Genomic DNA, 19,580 nt, shown 5'->3' with positions numbered 1-19,580 from the left:
TGAAGACGGAGTGCTTTTTCCCCGTTGGTGCTGGAACGGATTTTGCAGAACTTTGAAGGAAAAGCTGAATTCCACCATCGCGATAATTCGGCGAGTAGAGTTACCATTTCAAATGCTGGTGTTGATTATAAACAAAACAAAGTATTTAATTTTCCCCTGAGGTAGAAAACTGCTGAAACATCCCCTTAGAAAAATTATACATGACTGTGCTTAAACTGACACACAATATTTTTAGCGCTACGGAATCTGACTTTCAATAATCCCTACAAAAGAATGGCCCTAACTAACATTAACCTATACCTCGTTACTCAAGCTACTGCAATACAGCGAGCGCCACTACTGCCAGCTAAATAAAAGATTCAAACTACTGAAGGCACTAACTACTGATAGGCATAGTTAGCAAATCAAATATTTTGATAGAGAACAAACAATGTTTTTACCTTAATAGTGTTCATATTATATACAGGGTGAGTCATCTAACATTACTTCTGGATATAATTCGTAAACCACATCAAATACTGACGAATCGATTCCATACACCGAACGTGAGGAGAGGGGCTAGTGTAATTGGTTAATACAAACCATAAAAAAATGCACGGAAGTATCTTATTTAACACAAACCTACGTTTTTTTTAAAGGAACCCCGTTACTTTTGTTAGCACATCTGAACGTATACACAAATGCGTAATCAGTTCCGTTTGTTGCATTGTAAAATGTTAGTTACATCCGGAGATATTGTAACCTAAACTTGACGTTTGAGTACCACTCCTCCACTGTTCGAGCGTGTGTATCGCAGAGCACCGAATTACGTAGGGGGGTGGGCGGAGCAGTGACAATGCAAACCGCAAGAAAAGTAAAAAGAAAGGTTCTAATGCAAACCGGGACGGTGGTCTCCAGTCAGATTCTCAAGAAGTATCCGGCATGGAGTGGCATGAAATGAGAGACTAGCGGGAAAAAGGGTCACTCCCCTAAGTTACAGTCATATACGATTACCACGTTAAACATTATAGGATACAATCGGATGTTAAAATAGCTGCTCTGAAACAGTTTCTGTGTGTCAGCAACGGATATTGCTCTCCTAAAGGAAGTGGTATTCCTGCAATTAAATTTTTCCTATTACGTTGATTTTTACAATATTTCCACTGAAACGAGTGCTGACACGGCCATTTTAGTTAGAGAAGGCATCCCCGTACATAACTTTGATAAATTAGAATCGGGGTGAAGTATTGGAATAAACGTAGCAGGAGTTACTATAGTCAATTTATATGCTCCTTCTGGCTGCAAGCGCCACATTCTTTAATGAAAGCGTTATTTATTTACTGAGGGAAAACCCCCTCCATCTTATAATAGGGGAGATTTTAATTGTGTATTGAGTCGAAAGGATCAAATCCCCAACTTCAATTACTCATCTGACTTGAGACGTCTTGTTGTTGATTTAAAATTAAAAGATGCGTGGGAAATAAAATACCCAACAGTGGTGAACTACACTCATATTGTTGCGAATTCCTGTAGTAGAATTGACTGAATTTACGTATCGGAAAATTTACCAGATAAAGTACTGAAAACACAAACTGTTCCCGTTAGTTTTCCGATCGCTGTGCGTTGTTGACCTGCGTAAATTTAACACCACATCCTTCCCGAAGTGTAAGAAGCCAGTGGAATCAAAGTATATCGTTATTATCATAAGAAGACTTAGAAGATGCCCTATCCAAGGCCTACTACATAGCACAGGTTTTCCCCATTCCATCAATGGTGGCGAAAACGATCATGTCCACCCTAGCAAAGTTTTTGTAGAAATGGCAAGTGTTTCGAGTGCCGGTGAAGACAACAGTTTTGGATCCACATTAGGGAGTATTATCTTGAAGTAAGTTATCTCAGAAAAAAGCTTTTAAACTCCAAAAATGTTAGAGCAAAGGGATTTTAGCTGAAAGACGGAAACATGAAAGGAAAAATAACATGAAACTAAATATGCTGGAATGGCATGGAATGTTGTCTGGAAAAACATCAGTAATGATGTTCTTTCGTCTGACGTGAGAACAGTGTGATGCAAGGTAGTCAATATCATCATCAGCACTAATGAGCGTCTCTTTGCCATCGGTTTTAGTGACACTAACCTCTGCAGTAAATGCAACCTCTTTGATAGTGTGCCTCATCGTTACACATGTGGAGATCGGATTATCAGCTGGAGGTGGACCAGGGAGAAAGTTGCTCAAATAACAAGAACTTCAGCAAACAATGTACCGACAAACATTTCCTTCAGACCAGAGGAAAGTTACTACTCTCAGGCAAAAAATAACGCAGTGATTTGGTTAATGGTCAAATATACAAGTTATATTTTTAACAATATTGGGAGCGATGAACATATTGAATACAAGATGTATATGGAAAATGAATACGAGAAAATACTTAAATATCAGAATCACAATAAGAAATATGGTAACATGCTCCGAATTGTCTTCAACAGAATGGGTATAGGTTAGGAACTGGATTCCTAGACGAGAAGGAATTGATTGAGTCACGTTCCCGGCCCTAACCTCACCTCCAAGTCACACATGAAAAATAAATCAGTAGTACAGCAGATACAAGAATATGGCGACAAACATCTGGTGTCTGCTGTAAAGGAAGATCTTGAACTCCCTACGGATGAGTTCAGAAGGCTGGAACTGACAAAAATAACAAGGCAGTGATTTACCCTGGACGGAACACACATCGAGGATTTACTGGATGATTAATTTGGGTCTGGGAAATGATGATGAGGAACCTCAGGCTGCAGAAGAAGAAAATGTGCATGCTGAATTGACAGTGAAGACACTAAATTATGCTACAGCTAAACACTCATTCTTTGAATGCTGTAATTTAAGACTGCAATTATCTGTCATCTTATTTATGTCATTTCATTGTAGCCATTTTTGTTACCGTTCTTGTGGAATAAAAAAAAAAGTTGTTAGAGCGCGGGAATGCGATACTTAAGGTCACGGGTTCGCGCATGGATGGACACAATTTTTTTTTTTCCTCTTCATATATGCAACACGTTCTGAGACATTGTTATTCGTGTAAGCTAAGATTTTTCTCTAATATTCGTTATTATTTACATGTAATAGCGCACTTCCTCAGTAATGATTTCGTGATTTCTGTGTGTTTAAAATACGAAATATGAAATTGATGGAGATGAAATTGCTGTGAATGAAACAACCGACAGTGACCTTCGCATTTTTTCTTGTCAGTAATAATTAACCATTATTTCCGAATATGTACCGATTTCCGAGTATACGGTTAGATAGGAATCTAAGAGCACAACTTAAGTTACTGGGGATGTAACTAGCAGTTGTCATCTTCATAATCTTGCTTGTCACAAGTATTTATCTGCGATCGAATCTTGAACCACAGTAGACAGAGATGAAAGATCTCTGCCGTAATATTTTTAGACTGTAGCACCATATACGAAACATTTTCACTCATAAGATGCGTCTTATAAACTTCGACGAACTGCAGGAGCTCTCGAAAATGCGTTTTTTTTTTCAATTTTGTTTTTTAGACCCAAATCTCTGACGCATCATATAGGGACTTGGGCTACCTAATCATTTGGATCTCTAAGAGCGTGTTATAACCACATTCTGTTTATCTTCTTATTCTTTGAAACTCTCAGAATCAATTTTTCGTGTGTTTTTATAGATGTGCAATGTGGTACTACACACTAACTCATTTTCCGAAACGTAAAATCCAAAACACGATGTGAGTGTGAATGAGAATACGCTATCGTTGTTATGCATGCATAGAAACATGTGGTCACAGAAATTGTAAAAATTTTTATGCATTTCAGCTGAGAATCATGCAAATGGATGTACTGCGACTGATACTGTTAAGGAGGAGGTAAGGGCGATGAAGGCGGGCACGTCAGCTGTATGGAATGCGGCGTCATGCGTTACGGCAACGTAAACGCAATTTTCAGTACTTGGAAGAATAGCGCGCCTGTGTCGCCTGCTACCCGCTTTGTTTCTTGGCGCTGTGCGCGCTGCAGTGCGCATGGGGCGGATCTGCGGCCGCTTGCTTTTGATTGGCTTGCGCAACACAAACCGACAACATCGCTTTGGTTCTCTTGACCCGAACGGCATCGCTACCGAAATTCATACTGAATAACACAGAGACTCTAATTCGAGTACTAGACCGTTCGGCGCTATCGAGTACCGAAACGATCGGCACAATGGCGGAAAGATACAGAATAGGCACCCAGCCCTTCCCGTGTCATGTGCCATACTCTCCAGCTCTTCCTGTGTCCAGTGCCGTACTCCCAGGTCTACCCCTGTATCCTCTCCAGAAATACGCTTCCATCCAGTCTCCCCGTTCACGATCCCTGTGATTGGCTAGAGCGCTCGTGGCATGTCTCCATGCCAATTCACAGTCACACAAACATAGTTAAACATATTCGAAATAATGGGTTTACATTTAATACTTGAAATTAAATAAATATTCCTATGGCTGGACCATAAACACGCTCTAACACACATTATTAAATACAGAAACAATTAAATAAACATATATCAAAAGAAAAGAAGCAAAAGGTAGGCCAGGAGCCTAATGTCTCTGTGCTTTCCAAAACACAGCAAATATTTAACCAATTTCTTCATGAATATTATATATCGGATTTATGCAAAGACATAGATGAATAAATATATTTATAAGCCTGCTGCTACCGTTTTTTCGTGTATCTGTTGAGTACTTATGACCTGAGGCGGTCGATAGTAATCCCCCACTTTGACCTCCAATAACTCATGTACTATTCAAGTTACATGCCTGTAATTTATACCAATTTAGGTTTTCACTAATAGCTTTCTAAGACACGTCGACTGACGAACTCGGTTGAAGCGTTTATGTTTTGTAAATTCGTTTCTGGCTGTTACTTGTATAATTTGTCATCAGATACTAAACTTTAAAATAATAAATATATTGAAAATCTGAGTACGCCATCAGATTCGTCGTCCAAATAATAGTAATTTACAATTTCTTTTTGATGTATCATGATTCATCTGGCTACTATTAATTTCTATACCAACTGTGAAATGTCTGCCATTGAGGTTTCACAAAGACTGCCATCTTTGGCACTTCCGGCGTGTCTCCTTCATCGACACAAAGCACCGTCCTGGTCACAGCGGAATTCCCAGCCCCGCGGCTGGACCGTGCGCTGGGACTACCCCTCTCGTCCGGCTAACGTTTGCCACCACGTGTTTGCTGCCGGGCATTGACCAAATCAGCTAAACCTGCCGTAGCTGACGTCTATACTTCCATTAAATGAGCGTGAAATGTTTTTGATAAGTTGTGTGATGCAAAATCCGTTAAAATAATGACAAGTCACTGGCCAATGCGATACTTCTGTGGCATTTTAGATGCAGCGGCAGTAAATGCCTGTGTAATGTACAAGCTAACTCTACCACAAGAACACAAAAACGACACCTGTTGTGCTGAGTTCACGCACCCTGGCCAAGTTGACATCCGTCCGTGAGGCTCATGGTCGTCCACTGCGGTCTCCATCTTCAACATTCCTTCTGACTTCACTAAACATTTTATTCCAACAAAAAACTTGAGCTCTTGACATAATCACCTTCTGAAGCTTACCGTAAGTTGTCGTTGCGTTTTCACTCAATTTTATGCAAATAGAAATGGCATACCGTTGCGCAATATTATGCGGTTCCATTTCAGTGACGAGAGACACAAACACCTGTTAACTTATTACAGTACACTTTAAATGCGAACATTTTTAGGTTAGGCTTTACCGTGACTGTTATTGACATTAAATGAAACAATAAGTTTACTGTTACCAGTCACTGTTTATTTGTTTCCACGACGCAGAGGGGAAAGAATATAAAGAGAACATGAGAGGGAGGGAGAGGGTGGAGAGAGAGATTGTATGACAGCAACCTTTACAAGGCAAAGGATCTTAAGATTATGTCTGTTGCATGTATTAACTGTCTAAAGGTTATGGTAATACATTGGTAAATGCTTAAAAAGTGCACATGGATGTGCATTTGTATCAGCAGTTGTATACATAGTTTCAAGCTGACAAGGGGTACAAACTGTTGGTGTGATTGTATATCTGTAAATGAAGTCAATCTCCTGTACACTCAGGGCTGTTATGGTAACATAAATAAATATTAGTGGTAAATCTTAGGGTGTGTGTGTGTGTGTGTGTGTGTGTGTGTGTGTGTGTGCTTAGCAATTTTTAATGACGTAGGCAGTTGTTGAAAACGGAGATGATACTACTGTAAATATTGTCATTTTTGTCATTTAAGATATATTCAGGTTGTTTAGTTTGATGTTTGTATATTTGGAGTGTTTCAAGGATGTCTAGTTTTCTGCCTTTTGATTGGATGTGTAGGATGCTGATACTTGTGTTGTTAACATGGTGTTTTGTTTCATGCAGGTGGGTGGCAATAGCTGATGTGTGGTATTTTTTGTTTTTTAGTGCTGCCATGTGTTCTTTGAACCTAATCTCAAATGATCTCCCTGTCTGGCCTATGTAGAAGCAGTCACAGTCTAAACATTTAATTTTGTATACGCCTGTGTGATACAGAGGGTTTTGTGTGCTGATGATGTGGGGTAATTTCTGTCCGATCCTGTTGTCTGTTGTGAAGGATATGCTTATGCCTTTTCGTTTGAAGACATTGGCTATCTGATAGGAAATCTTACCTAGAAAGGGGATTGTGTGGAAGATGATATTTTCTTTTTGTTTTTTGTGTTGTGATTTCTTTGCCATTATTGAGTGTTTTAGGGTGTCTACTATGGAGCTGTTATAACCATTTGCAATAGCTGTTTGTTTTATTATTTGAATTTCTTGATCACTTTTGTCTTCAGAGAGTGGTAGTTGGATAGCTCTATTGATCATGTACCGGAATGCTGCCATTTTGTGGGCTGTGGGGTGACAGGAGGAGTTGTGGATTGTCATATGTGTTGTGGTAGGCTTCCGGTAAATTTCAAACTCATGTCTGTTATTCCTTATTGTAACTGTAAGGTCTAAGAAATTTATACTGTCATCTGTTTGGTGTTCAACTGTGAATTTTATGTTTTCATGGGAGCTGTTGAATAACTGGTTCAACTCACTGATGTCATCTTTAGTGCCTTTGATTAAAATGATGGTGTCATCCACATATCTGTAGTAGTAGATGATATTTTTGAGGAGGTGGTGATCAGAATTCAGGATTTTGTCTTCTAAGTTACTTATAAATATTTCAGCTAGCAACCCAGAAAGACTCGAGCCCATTGCCAGGCCATCTGTTTGTATGTAGATTTTATGGTTGAATTTAAAGTAGTTGTGTGAAAGTGTGAATTCGAGCAGGTCCATTAGCTCAGTAATGTGAGTTGAAGGGGTTTTTTTATGTTTTTGTAGGTTGGCATTGATTATCTGTAGTGTGGGATCTATTGGCACAGAGGAATAAAGGTTTTGTATGTCAAATGAGGCAAGTGTGGCTCCGTCAGGTACTTCTATGTCTTTGACATGTTGTGTGAATTCTGTTGTGTTTTTAAGTGTTCTCTCATTATTGAATGTGTATGCTTCTTTGAGAATTTTGAAGAGCATTTTGTTGAGTTTGAATGTTGGGCTGTTCCTGCAGTTCACTATAGGTCTTATGGGGGTCCCATTTTTGTGTATCTTGGGTTGTGACCGAAGGCAAGGTGCTTGTGGGCTCATTGTTACAATATTTCTTGCTTCTTGGATGGTGAGTAGAAAGTTGATGTTGTTTGAGATGTGTTTAATCTCTTTTTGAATTCTGGCTGTTGGATCTTTATGTATCTCTGTTATGTGGTTGGTTTGGAAGAAGTCTAAAGTTTTTTCTACATATGTTGCTCTGTTCATTACAACAGTTGTGTTACCCTTGTCAGCTTTTACAATTATTGCATTATTCATGTTTAATTTAGTCTTAATGGTACGTGTAAGGATTTCTTCTCTTTTCTTGTATGCTGGGAATGGTTTTGCAATTTCCTTCTCAATAATTTCATTAATTTTGTGGCAGGCTGCTATTCTGTCATTTTGCTTCTTAAGGGCGATGGTTGAGATCTGTGTGGCACTAGTGATGAGCTTTTCTTGGTTCCTTGGGTCCAGTGGAGCTTGAACATTGTGTTTTAAACCTTTGCAGAGTAGTGTTTCTTCTTCTGCAGTGAATATTATGTCTGTGTTGTTGAGGAAAGGTGTGTAGAATGTGTGTTTCCTTTGGCTGTTTTGGTTCAGTTTGGGAGGTAACTGTTGATTTATAAGACTGGCTAGTTTTTTCTTCTGTGTGGTTTTTGTTTTCTGTACAATGAACTCGATGTACTTTCTGACTTTTTCGGTTATGGAATCGTAGTCTAGTCTATGAAGCAACTTTCCCAACTGTAATTCTGCATTATAAAGCTGCGTGTTAAACATTTGTTTTTTAATATAAAGTTCTTTCAGTTCGTTTTTCACCCAGAATTTCCGTGCGTTTATCAGTGTTTTCTTTGCAGTTGTCGTGTTTATTTTGACGTCAATCTTTACATAATTTGGAATGACGTTATTTCTGAGACAATTTCTATTGAAGTGAATATGCTGTGTTGTCATTGCGAGCTTTTCTGCGCTGTTTTTGTACTCGAAAATAGCCTTGATTGCCTGACTGGGCAGATTAACTTTAAATGCGAACATTTTTAGGTTAGGCTTTACCGTGACTGTTATTGACATTAAATGAAACAATAAGTTTACTGTTACCAGTCACTGTTTATTTGTTTCCACGACGCGTTTCAAAGGTTTAAACCTCCATCATCAGGTGGATATACATCAGTTAATATGGCATTTGTGTGTTTGTGTTGTGTTACGATTTCTTTGGAGGAAGTTGTGACACTGTCTAGTGGAGAAAACAAAACAGTATTTCAGAACTTGGTCTGTTTTGACAAAAATTGAACTTGTATCTAGCAGTAAACATAAATTAAGTAAGATAAAGTACCTCCAGTGGTCACAGGATCCTTTCACAGTCGTAACACATCACATGAACACTATTATATTGTATAAACAAATATGGCGTCGTAATCTATTAGGTGCATGGATCGTACAGCAAAAGAGAAAATGTTCTCACAAAGTCCAGAGAATATACGTCCTAACAACATTATTACAGAAAACTTTTTTGAATGATTTGGAGGTGTTGAATACATTTGTTGGAGTAAATACTTCAGGCAGTAAGTAAATACGATTTTGACAGCTTAAAATAGCATAAAGTTCATACTCATTTATACAATCAGGTGAGGTGTTAGAAACTTTAAGTACAATACTCATATTGGCTACAGTGATAAAATAAAATAATACACAATTGACCATTCTTATAGGGGTTCATAGGTAGATATGAAAGGCTGGAGGCAGAGGGGAAAGAATATAAAGAGAACATGAGAGGGAGGGAGAGGGTGGAGAGAGAGATTGTATGACAGCAAACTTTACAAGGCAAAGGATCTTAAGATTATGTCTGTTGCATGTATTAACTGTCTAAAGGTTATGGTAATACATTGGTAAATGCTTAAAAAGTGCACATGGATGTGCATTTGTATCAGCAGTTGTATACATAGTTTCAAGCTGACAAGGGGTACAAACTGTTGGTGTGATTGTATATCTGTAAATGAAGTCAATCTCCTGTACACTCAGGGCTGTTATGGTAACATAAATAAATATTAGTGGTAAATCTTAGGGTGTGTGTGTGTGTGTGTGTGTGTGTGTGTGTGTGTGTGTGTGTGTGTGTGTGTGTGTGTGTGCTTAGCAATTTTTAATGACGTAGGCAGTTGTAGAAAACGGAGATGATACTACTGTAAATATTGTCATTTTTGTCATTTATGATGCATTCAGGTTGTTTAGTTTGATGTTTGTATATTTGGAGTGTTTCAAGGATGTCTAGTTTTCTGCCTCTTGGTTGGATGTGTAGGATGCTGATACTTGTGTTGTTAACATGGTGTTTTGTTTCATGCAGGTGGGTGGCAATAGCTGATGTGTGGTATTTTTTGTTTTTTAGTGCTGCCATGTGTTCTTTGAACCTAATATTTATTTATGTTACCATAACAGCCCTGAGTGTACAGGAGATTGACTTCATTTACAGATATACAATCACACCAACAGTTTGTACCCCTTGTCAGCTTGAAACTATGTATACAACTGCTGATACAAATGCACATCCATGTGCACTTTTTAAGCATTTACCAATGTATTACCATAACCTTTAGACAGTTAATACATGCAACAGACATAATCTTAAGATCCTTTGCCTTGTAAAGGTTGCTGTCATACAATCTCTCTCTCCACCCTCTCCCTCCCTCTCATGTTCTCTTTATATTCTTTCCCCTCTGCCTCCAGCCTTTCATATCTACCTATGAACCCCTATAAGAATGGTCAATTGTGTATTATTTTATTTTATCACTGTAGCCAATATGAGTATTGTACTTAAAGTTTCTAACACCTCACCTGATTGTATAAATGAGTATGAACTTTATGCTATTTTAAGCTGTCAAAATCGTATTTACTTACTGCCTGAAGTATTTACTCCAACAAATGTATTCAACACCTCCAAATCATTCAAAAAAGTTTTCTGTAATAATGTTGTTAGGACGTATATTCTCTGGACTTTGTGAGAACATTTTCTCTTTTGCTGTACGATCCATGCACCTAATAGATTACGACGCCATATTTGTTTATACAATATAATAGTGTTCATGTGATGTGTTACGACTGTGAAAGGATCCTGTGACCACTGGAGGTACTTTATCTTACTTAATTTATGTTTACTGCTAGATACAAGTTCAATTTTTGTCAAAACAGACCAAGTTCTGAAATACTGCTTTGTTTTCTCCACTAGACAGTGTCACAACTTCCTCCAAAGAAATCGTAACACAACACAAACACACAAATGCCATATTAACTGATGTATATCCACCTGATGATGGAGGTTTAAACCTTTGAAACGCGTCGTGGAAACAAATAAACAGTGACTGGTAACAGTAAACTTATTGTTTCATTTAATATTACAGTACAATTCACGACTGAGCAGTTGCATCGATATGCCACTTGGATGAGAAGCAGTTTTTAGACCAAGGTCAAAGATACTGCACCTACGCAAGCCTGAACATCTTGTAAAGAAAATCAATTTCGACGGTTTCGCAATACAACACTAGTCGGAACGGTAAGACTATTATCGTTGAATCAAGTGAGTGTGAATGATGTATTCCTTCGAACAACAAGGCGATATGCCTCTCATTTACGAAGAATGCCAAAGAAATTCAGTGAGAGCTAGAGACATACGCTGAAAGATATCCTCAATGTACTCACCCTACACGTCGTACATCTAAATATGTGTATGATAAATCGAGAACAACTGGATCTTTAACGCATCAGAAACATATCTGGCAAAGGAAAGTTACTAACGAAGACACGGAAATTGGTACTCGTGCCACTGTGGTTCGAGATCCTTGAGTTAGTTCGTGTCAAATCACAAGGGAATCTGGCATGAGTCAGAGTAGTTTTGTTCGTGCTCTTCATCGCCAAACATATCATCCTTACCATAACAGTCTCAACCAAGAGAAAGCTGGTATGTATTGTATGCGTCACATTGAATTCTGTCGATGGGCTCAATTTCAGATTCAGAGGGATGACACATTTATTAATCTGATTTTATTTGCTGACGAGGCTACATTCACGAACCATAGAAATCTTAATTTGCATAACATGCATTATTGGGCAACTGGAAATCCATGTTGGTTGCAGCAAGTTGCACACCAAAAATAGTTGTCTGTGAATGTATGGTTTGGGGTTCTGGAGGACAGAATTATAGGTACCTATTTCATCGAAGGAAATCTTAATGGTAGGAAGTACACCACATTCCTGCAAGGAACATTAGGTCTGTTATTGGAAGAAATACCTTTAGGAATAAGGAACAGAATGTGGTATCAACAAGATGAGTGTCCGGCATATGTTTTTCGCTGGTGGTTAGAAATGAGTTGCAGAGACAATTCCCAAATCGTTGGGTTGAACGCAGAGGACATGTGTCATGGCAGGCTCGTTCGCCGGACTTGCCTCTGGATTTTTTTCTTGTGGGGATTCGTAAAAGACATTGTTTATAAAGATCTTCCAACTACACTTGAAGATATGCGAGAGAGAAATGTCAGAGCATGTACTTCCATAAGTGCAGATGTGATAAGAAATAACACTCAATCCATGGTAAGAAGATTGCATCACTGCATTTGGTACCAATGGTCATCACTTCGATCCCCTGTAAATGAAACTTCATGCCATCTTTTTGAATTTCGTTGACCTTCAAAGACCTTAGTGTTACACATCATGGGATTCGTTTCGACAGCTGCTATCAGAAAATGAGAACCAAACAGTTGCATCCCATTTAGAAAAACAAAGTTGACCTTCATATCTCTCAAGCGACCCCACCTAGCAACAAAGAACCAACGTCATATTATGGCCCCTGTTGTCCCATGCAACTTTTGCCCCACAAGCATTTCAGCTCCTATCACACTTTCGGGGTTTTCTTAGTGGCAATAATTGGTGACTCACCCTGTGTACAAATAAAACATTGGTTGTTAAAAATGAATTTTTTAGAATAAACAAAATAATAATTCTGTACAAAAACAAACAGATCGTTCCTAATGAAACGTGATTTTTTTTTTACGTTCTGTAGATATACATATTTTCTTTAACGTGTATTTATGTGTGTAAACCAAATGAACCTGATTTATAAGGGGAAAATCAGTTTTTTAGCATAGTGTCGTATACCATACTGCCTTGTGACAAGTGTCCTGCTAATCCACCTTGTGACACAAAGATTAAAAATTGGAATTGCTTCAATCCACTTTTGGTTTCCTGAAGTTATTGGAGTATCAAATTTACTTAATTCTCTTACATCAATAACATAACAAAAATATTCTTAAAACAGTTGTGGCATTCCAGTCTCTCTTCAAGGCATGACCAAACATTCACAGTCACTGTGAAATTTAAAGAACATACAGACAATGACAACAGCCGAAAACCCTCTCTATAGGGACAGATCAGTACAGCACTGATAACATGCGGTCTTGTGCTTTCTTGTTACGGAGACTCTACAGATAGTGCGCAGGAGGGCTGCTGACAAAACGTCGATGTATCGATATTGCCCCAATAGAATAACGATAAACGACGGCTATACTTTCTTCCCCGAAATATCGATTTGTTGATATTAAAACAGCAAAATCGAGTGCCAATATTTTTATTTTATATTATTTTTTCGCAAATTTAGGTAAACATTTGAAATTTCTTTTTTTTAAATTGTCATAGAACATAATTCCACTTTCACTGTGTGAAGGAGTCTTACTGCTTTTTGAGCACTCATCAAGTGCAGCATAACTGTGTGAAGCAAGGATTTGTGTTACAACAGAAGAAGTCTGATTGCAATGGGTGGTGGCGGTATTAATGGAATAACAAGATATCCGATGTGAACAAATGGTACATCAGTTGTGTTAAAAACAATTTTTAAAGCAGCCAGTGTGCTATTTCTTCGCATCGACGTTCTTCAAAACCAGTTGCTGAAAATGATGAACAGAAATATGGATGACAAGACTGGTCTTTGGGGCGGGTGAAACAGTGTGAGGGGAAATGCTGACGTAATCGCCGCTCGGGGCTACCAACAGACCACGCAGTTTTCCTACGTGAGTGTGAAAAAAGGTTCATTTCGACATGTAGCCAATGACAAATTAAGAAATAAGGTATGAGAGGTTAACTGGAATGAAATATTGCATGATAATGCACCATGTAGACAGTTGTTAATTAACAACACTACAGTCGACCAAAAAGGATTGTAATACAAGTTTTTCAACTGCACAAATTCTCATTGTCAACTTACAAATTTTAAAATTAATTGTTTTTCTTTCAATTCTTGCTGTAAGGGGTATAGGCAGGCTGATAGCTTGTTGATGTATTGAATACTTAATAATAAATTAGTACTTAAATATACAACTCTTAAAACCGTCTTTTACAATGTGCAGCCGATATTATTATAGACCGATATGTCGATATTTTGCGTAACGATATGCCGATACGTTTTGGTCGGTATATTGCGTGTTGATTAATGTATCAAGGGTTCTGAAATAAAATAGCTACTGTCGAAATTAGCCGTTACGCGGACCCAATGTGATCGTATTATATACCAAGTTGCCATTGCGCAAGTTGCTGGACGTATCACGATTAGGAAAGGAGTCTGACAACGATCGGTCTTCTCGGAGACTCCACACGCGGATCTGCGCGTCTCGACGTTGCTCACAGAAACCGGATCTGTAGTAGAAGACGAAGTGCGCCCTTCCTACGCTCAGTGATATCGCTGGGGCACCGTTATCGTCGCACTTCTCTTCTGCTCTCGCGTCAATGAAAGTCGCAGGAACAGGCGCTGTGCTGCGAGTCCTGTTCGGGACGCTCTGGACGTCGTCTCATTGAAAGTGTGTATGCTTTTCTTCTTGGAGAAAAAACCGTTTAGTAAAGATAACTGTTCCTTACATGTCTGTTTCTTACATGAGGCATGAGAAGGCCAGTACGTACACTTTCCTAACAGAATGTAGACGTCGTTCAGAGGATTCTCTTGTCCTTGGGGTGGGAAACTGCCCCTAAAGGCAGAGGAATCGGCAATTATCGACGGCATGAGGATGCAGAAGGCAGTGTACACCACTGTATTAGAGACACATAATGTGAAACCACAGGACATGTCACCTGTAATTTGGAAAAGTGTCATCGTGATCTCTCCATTGGCAAAAGATTCCGGAAGAGTCCCCCATTCGGGTCTCCGGAAGGGGAATGCCAAGGGGTAGATCACCATGATAAAAACACCAGCCAACGGGAGGATAACGTTCTCCGTGTCAGGGCGTGGAAAGTCACAAACTTGAATGTGGTAGGGAAGCTAGAGAATGTGTAATGGGAAATGCAAATGCTCACTCTAGATATGAAAGGGGCCAGTGAAGTCAAATGGGAAGAAGACAAGTATTTCAGGACAGATGAGTATAGGGTAACAACAACAGCAACAGAAATGGTGTAACAGGAATAGGATTCGTTATGAATAGAAAGGAAGGGTTAACAATGTGTCACAGTGAACAGTTCAGTGATAAGGTTGTTTTTGTCAGAATCTACACCATGCCAACACCTACAATGTAGTTCTGATATATTTTCCGACGGCGCAAGCTGAAGATAGAGGAAATAAATGAGGATATTGAAAGAGTAATACAGTATGTAAAGGGGGATGAAAATCTAATAGTCATGTAGGAGTGGAATTCAGTTGTAGGGGAAGGAGTAGAAGAGAAAGGTACAGGAGAATATGGGCTTTGGACAAGGAATCAGAGAAGAGGGAGGCCAAATGAGTTCTGTAATAAATTTCAGCTAGTTATAGTGAATACTCTATTCAAGAACCACAAGAGGAGGAGGCCAGAAACTTCGGTAAGATTTCAGTTAGAGTACAACTTGATCAGACATACATTCCGAAATCAGATACTGCATTGTAAGGTGTACTCAAAAGCAGATATAAAATCATATCGCAATTTAGTACTTTTGAAGAGTAGGTTGAAGTTTAAGAGATCAGTCAGGAAGAATGAATAAGCAAAGAAGTGAGATACGGAAGTACTAAGGAATGACGAAATACACATGATGTTATCTAAATCCATAGATACACAGCAAGGAATAGTTCAGTAGGCAGTACAGTTGAAGAGGAATGAACATCTCTAAAAAGAGCAATCACAGAGGTTGAAAAAAAAAACATGGGTACAAATTGATAACTTCGGAGAAATGGGTAACAGAAGAAATTCTTCAGTTGGTCGATGAAAGAAGGAAGTACAGAAACGTTAAGCGAATTTCAGTAATACAGAAATACAAGAAAAATGTGAAGAAATCGAAAAAGAATTGACTGTCGGAAGTACTGACTCGGTACACAGGAAAGTCAAAACAAGCTTTGGTGAAATTAATAGCGATGGTGGTAACATTATGAGTGAAACAAGGATTACAATGTTAAATGCAGAGGAGAGAGCGGATAGGTAGAGACAGTACATCGAAGGCTTCTCTGAGGGGGAAGATTTATCCGACGTGATAGAAAAAGAAACAGGAGTCGATTTAGAAGAGATAAGAGTATTAGGATCAGAATTAAAAAAGATCTTTGGAGGATTTAATATCAATTGAGGTAGAAGGGCTGGATAACGTTCCATCATAAAATCTAAGATCATAGGGGGAAATGGCCAAAAGACGACTATTCGCTCTGACTTAAAGAATTTATGAGTCTTTCTGAAAAATAACATCCACAGAATTTCGAAGAGTGCATTGCTGACAAGTGTGAGAATAATCGCACAAGCAGCTGCTGACAAGAATAATATACACTTAAATGAACAAGATGATTGAGAATGTGTTAGCCAAATCAGTTTGGCTTTAGGAAAGGTAAAGGTACAAGTAAGGCAGCTCCGACGTTGTAGCTGATAATGAAAACAAGACTAACGAAAAATCCAGAGACATTCATACGGCTGTCGAATTGGAAAAGCGTTCTACAGTGTCAAATGGTGGAAGATGTTCGAAATTCTGAGGATCGTACTGACAAGCTATACAAAGAGACGGGTAATATAGGACATCTGCAAGAGCCAAGAGGGTATAATACGAGTGGAAGATCAAGAACGAAGTGCTCGGATTAAAAAGGGTGTAAGACAGGGATGTAGTCTTTCACCCCTATTGTTCAATTGGTATATCGAAGAAGCAATCATGGAAAGAAATGAAAGGTTCTGGAGTGGAATTACAATTCCAGATGAATGGATATCAGTGATGCGATTCTTGGCATCCTGAGTGAAAGTGAAGATGAATTACATGATTTACTGAATGCAATAAAAACTCTACCGAGTACAGAATATGGATTGAGAGTAAATCGAAGAAAGATGAAAGCAATGAGAAGTACCAAAACTGAGAACAACGACGAACTTGATGGAATTCTACAGCCTAAACAGCAAAATAACCAACGACGGACAGTGCAAGGAGGACATCAAAAGTAGGTTAGCACTGTCAAAAAGCACAATCCTGGCCAAGGGAATTCTACTAGGACTTAATTTGAGGAATATATTTCTGAGAATGTACGTTTGGAGTACAGCATTGTATGGTAGTGAACATACACTGTGGGAAAACGGAAACATAAGAGAAGCGAAGCATTTGAGATGTTGTGCTATAGACGAATGTTGAAAATTAAGTGGACTGGTAATGTAAGGAGTAAGTAGGTTCTGTGCAGAATCGGAGAGGAAAGGAATATGTGGCAAATATTGACAAAGAGAAGGGAGAGGATGATAGGACATCTATTAAGACATCAAGGAATGACTTCCATGATATCATAGGGAGCAGTAGACGGCGAAAACAGTAGACATAGAGACAGAGAGGAATATATTTCTGAGAATGTACGTTTGGAGTACAGCATTGTATGGTAGTGAACATACACTGTGGGAAAACGGAAACATAAGAGAAGCGAAGCATTTGAGATGTTGTGCTACAGACGAATGTTGAAAATTAAGTGGACTGGTAATGTAAGGAGTAAGTAGGTTCTGTGCAGAATCGGAGAGGAAAGGAATATGTGGCAAATATTGACAAAGAGAAGGGAGAGGATGATAGGACATCTATTAAGACATCAAGGAATGACTTCCATGATATCATAGGGAGCAGTAGACGGCGAAAACAGTAGACGTAGAAACAGAGAGTGGAATACATGTAGCAAATAATTGAGGACGTAAGTTACAAGTGCTCCTCTAAGATGAAGGGTTGGCAAAGGAAAGGAATTCGTGGTGATCTGCAGGAATCTAATCAAGAAGAGTGATGGCTCACAAAAAAGGGTTGAATTTTCAAAAACAGACACCTGCCTTCAGAGATTTTCATAAAACATTTCACCACCTATTTCACCCCCTTACAGGTTGATTTCCAGAGACAGTGACATGCATATGTTTTATTTCTAACTCAGAAACCAAATACAAATTTTCATATTCAGCTTCAAAAATACTTGCACAATGAAATACGTCCATAAAAATGTTTCATCTTCGTTTCATCCCCATAGGGTCTGACTTTCTAAAAATTGTGAACCACTTTTCTTTTTTGTAATCGAGAAGTCCTAGTGGTAGCTTTAAAAATACTTTAGTAGTTCTTTAATAATAATATACTTTCAAAAAAAGCTTTCATCCACTATTTCAACTCCACAGAGATAAATTTCCAAAAATGCTGAAACATTTATTTCTTTATTTCTGACCGACGAACCAAATACCAATTTTCGTAGGTCTAGCTTCAAAATTGCGTTAATAGCGAAATTTTTCAGACTAACGGTTAATCATCTGTTTCATCTCCTTACGGTTGGAATTTCGAACAATCCCTTCTTAAAGGACGCCTAGAGTATAAGATGCACACCTTCTCCAAATTTCAAGTTTATATTTTTTGCAGTTTTGGCTGGGCTATGATGAGTCAGTCAGTGAGTCAGTCATCGCCTTTTATATATAGAGACTGAATATATTACCGTATTGCAGCTAGTACTGGAGGTGTCATTTTTGTTATGTGTTATAATGACGTATACTACGCTGCAGGCCCAACAGTCTGCAACATCTTGCTACACATAGCGGCTTCTAGCTGGTGTATGGCTAAAAGTTCTTAAAAGATCCATTCCAATCATCTCGAATTCAAAGCAAAAATGACTTTTTTCGCTGGTACTAAAGTTTCTTTTTTTTTCATTTGTCTTTATGTTGCAAGTACTAGCAGTAGTGCGGCTTACAATTCACGCTGCGGAATATTTGAGAAACGCCAGCAGGCCTCAGGGGCACAATTGCAACCTCCTTTTCTCCCTCAAATCCTTTCGTTCCGAGCAATGATTATACCGCTGCACATCATTTCTCTTCCGAGAAATTCTCCGCGCACTTTCTAGAACTTGAGCTCCGGAGAGAGCGCTGTTCTCCACAGAAAACGAGCGCAGCGTTTGTACATAAACAATTTAGCGCGGGATGAGGATTACAGCGTGGAAACAAAAGGCAGAAGCAGGAAACGGCACAATGGCCGCCCACCCTGCCGCAGATTGAAATGAATCCTTCCGCCGGCGCGGCGCAGCCTGCCACGGTGCCGCCCCGTCCAGCGCCGAAGAACATTAATTTCCGCTGCGGGTCCCCCCCCAGAGGTCTGTGATTACGACGAGGCCGGCGCCCTGTCTGCCTACGAGATCGCCGAGCGGCTGCTCAAGTCGCCGGCCGGCGCCACGACAACGGGGCAGGCCTCGGGCTGACGAGGCACTGCTGCAAAGTGGGCAGGCGGTGCAGGAGGGCAACTGTCATTCTGGAATCCAGGTGAAATACAAATCGGTATTGATCGAGGTAATAAATGATTTTATTTTCCATTAAGAGAATAATACACTGACACAACAAAAACTCCCAACACCAAAACAAAATTACAGAACGTAAGTTTTACTCTTCAGCGGAGTGTGCGCTTGTATGAAACTTACTGGCAGATTAAAACTGTGCACCGGACCGAGACTCGAACTCGGGACCTTTGCATTCGTGGGCAAGTGCTCTATCAACTTTTTTTTAATCTCATTTTGTTCGGTTTAGTTCGTTGC

Source organism: Schistocerca gregaria, chromosome 7 (genome assembly GCF_023897955.1).
Source record: "Schistocerca gregaria isolate iqSchGreg1 chromosome 7, iqSchGreg1.2, whole genome shotgun sequence".
Lineage (NCBI taxonomy): Eukaryota > Metazoa > Arthropoda > Insecta > Orthoptera > Acrididae > Schistocerca > Schistocerca gregaria.
The sequence above is the reverse complement of the archived record's forward strand: the minus strand, read 5'-3'. Positions refer to the sequence as shown.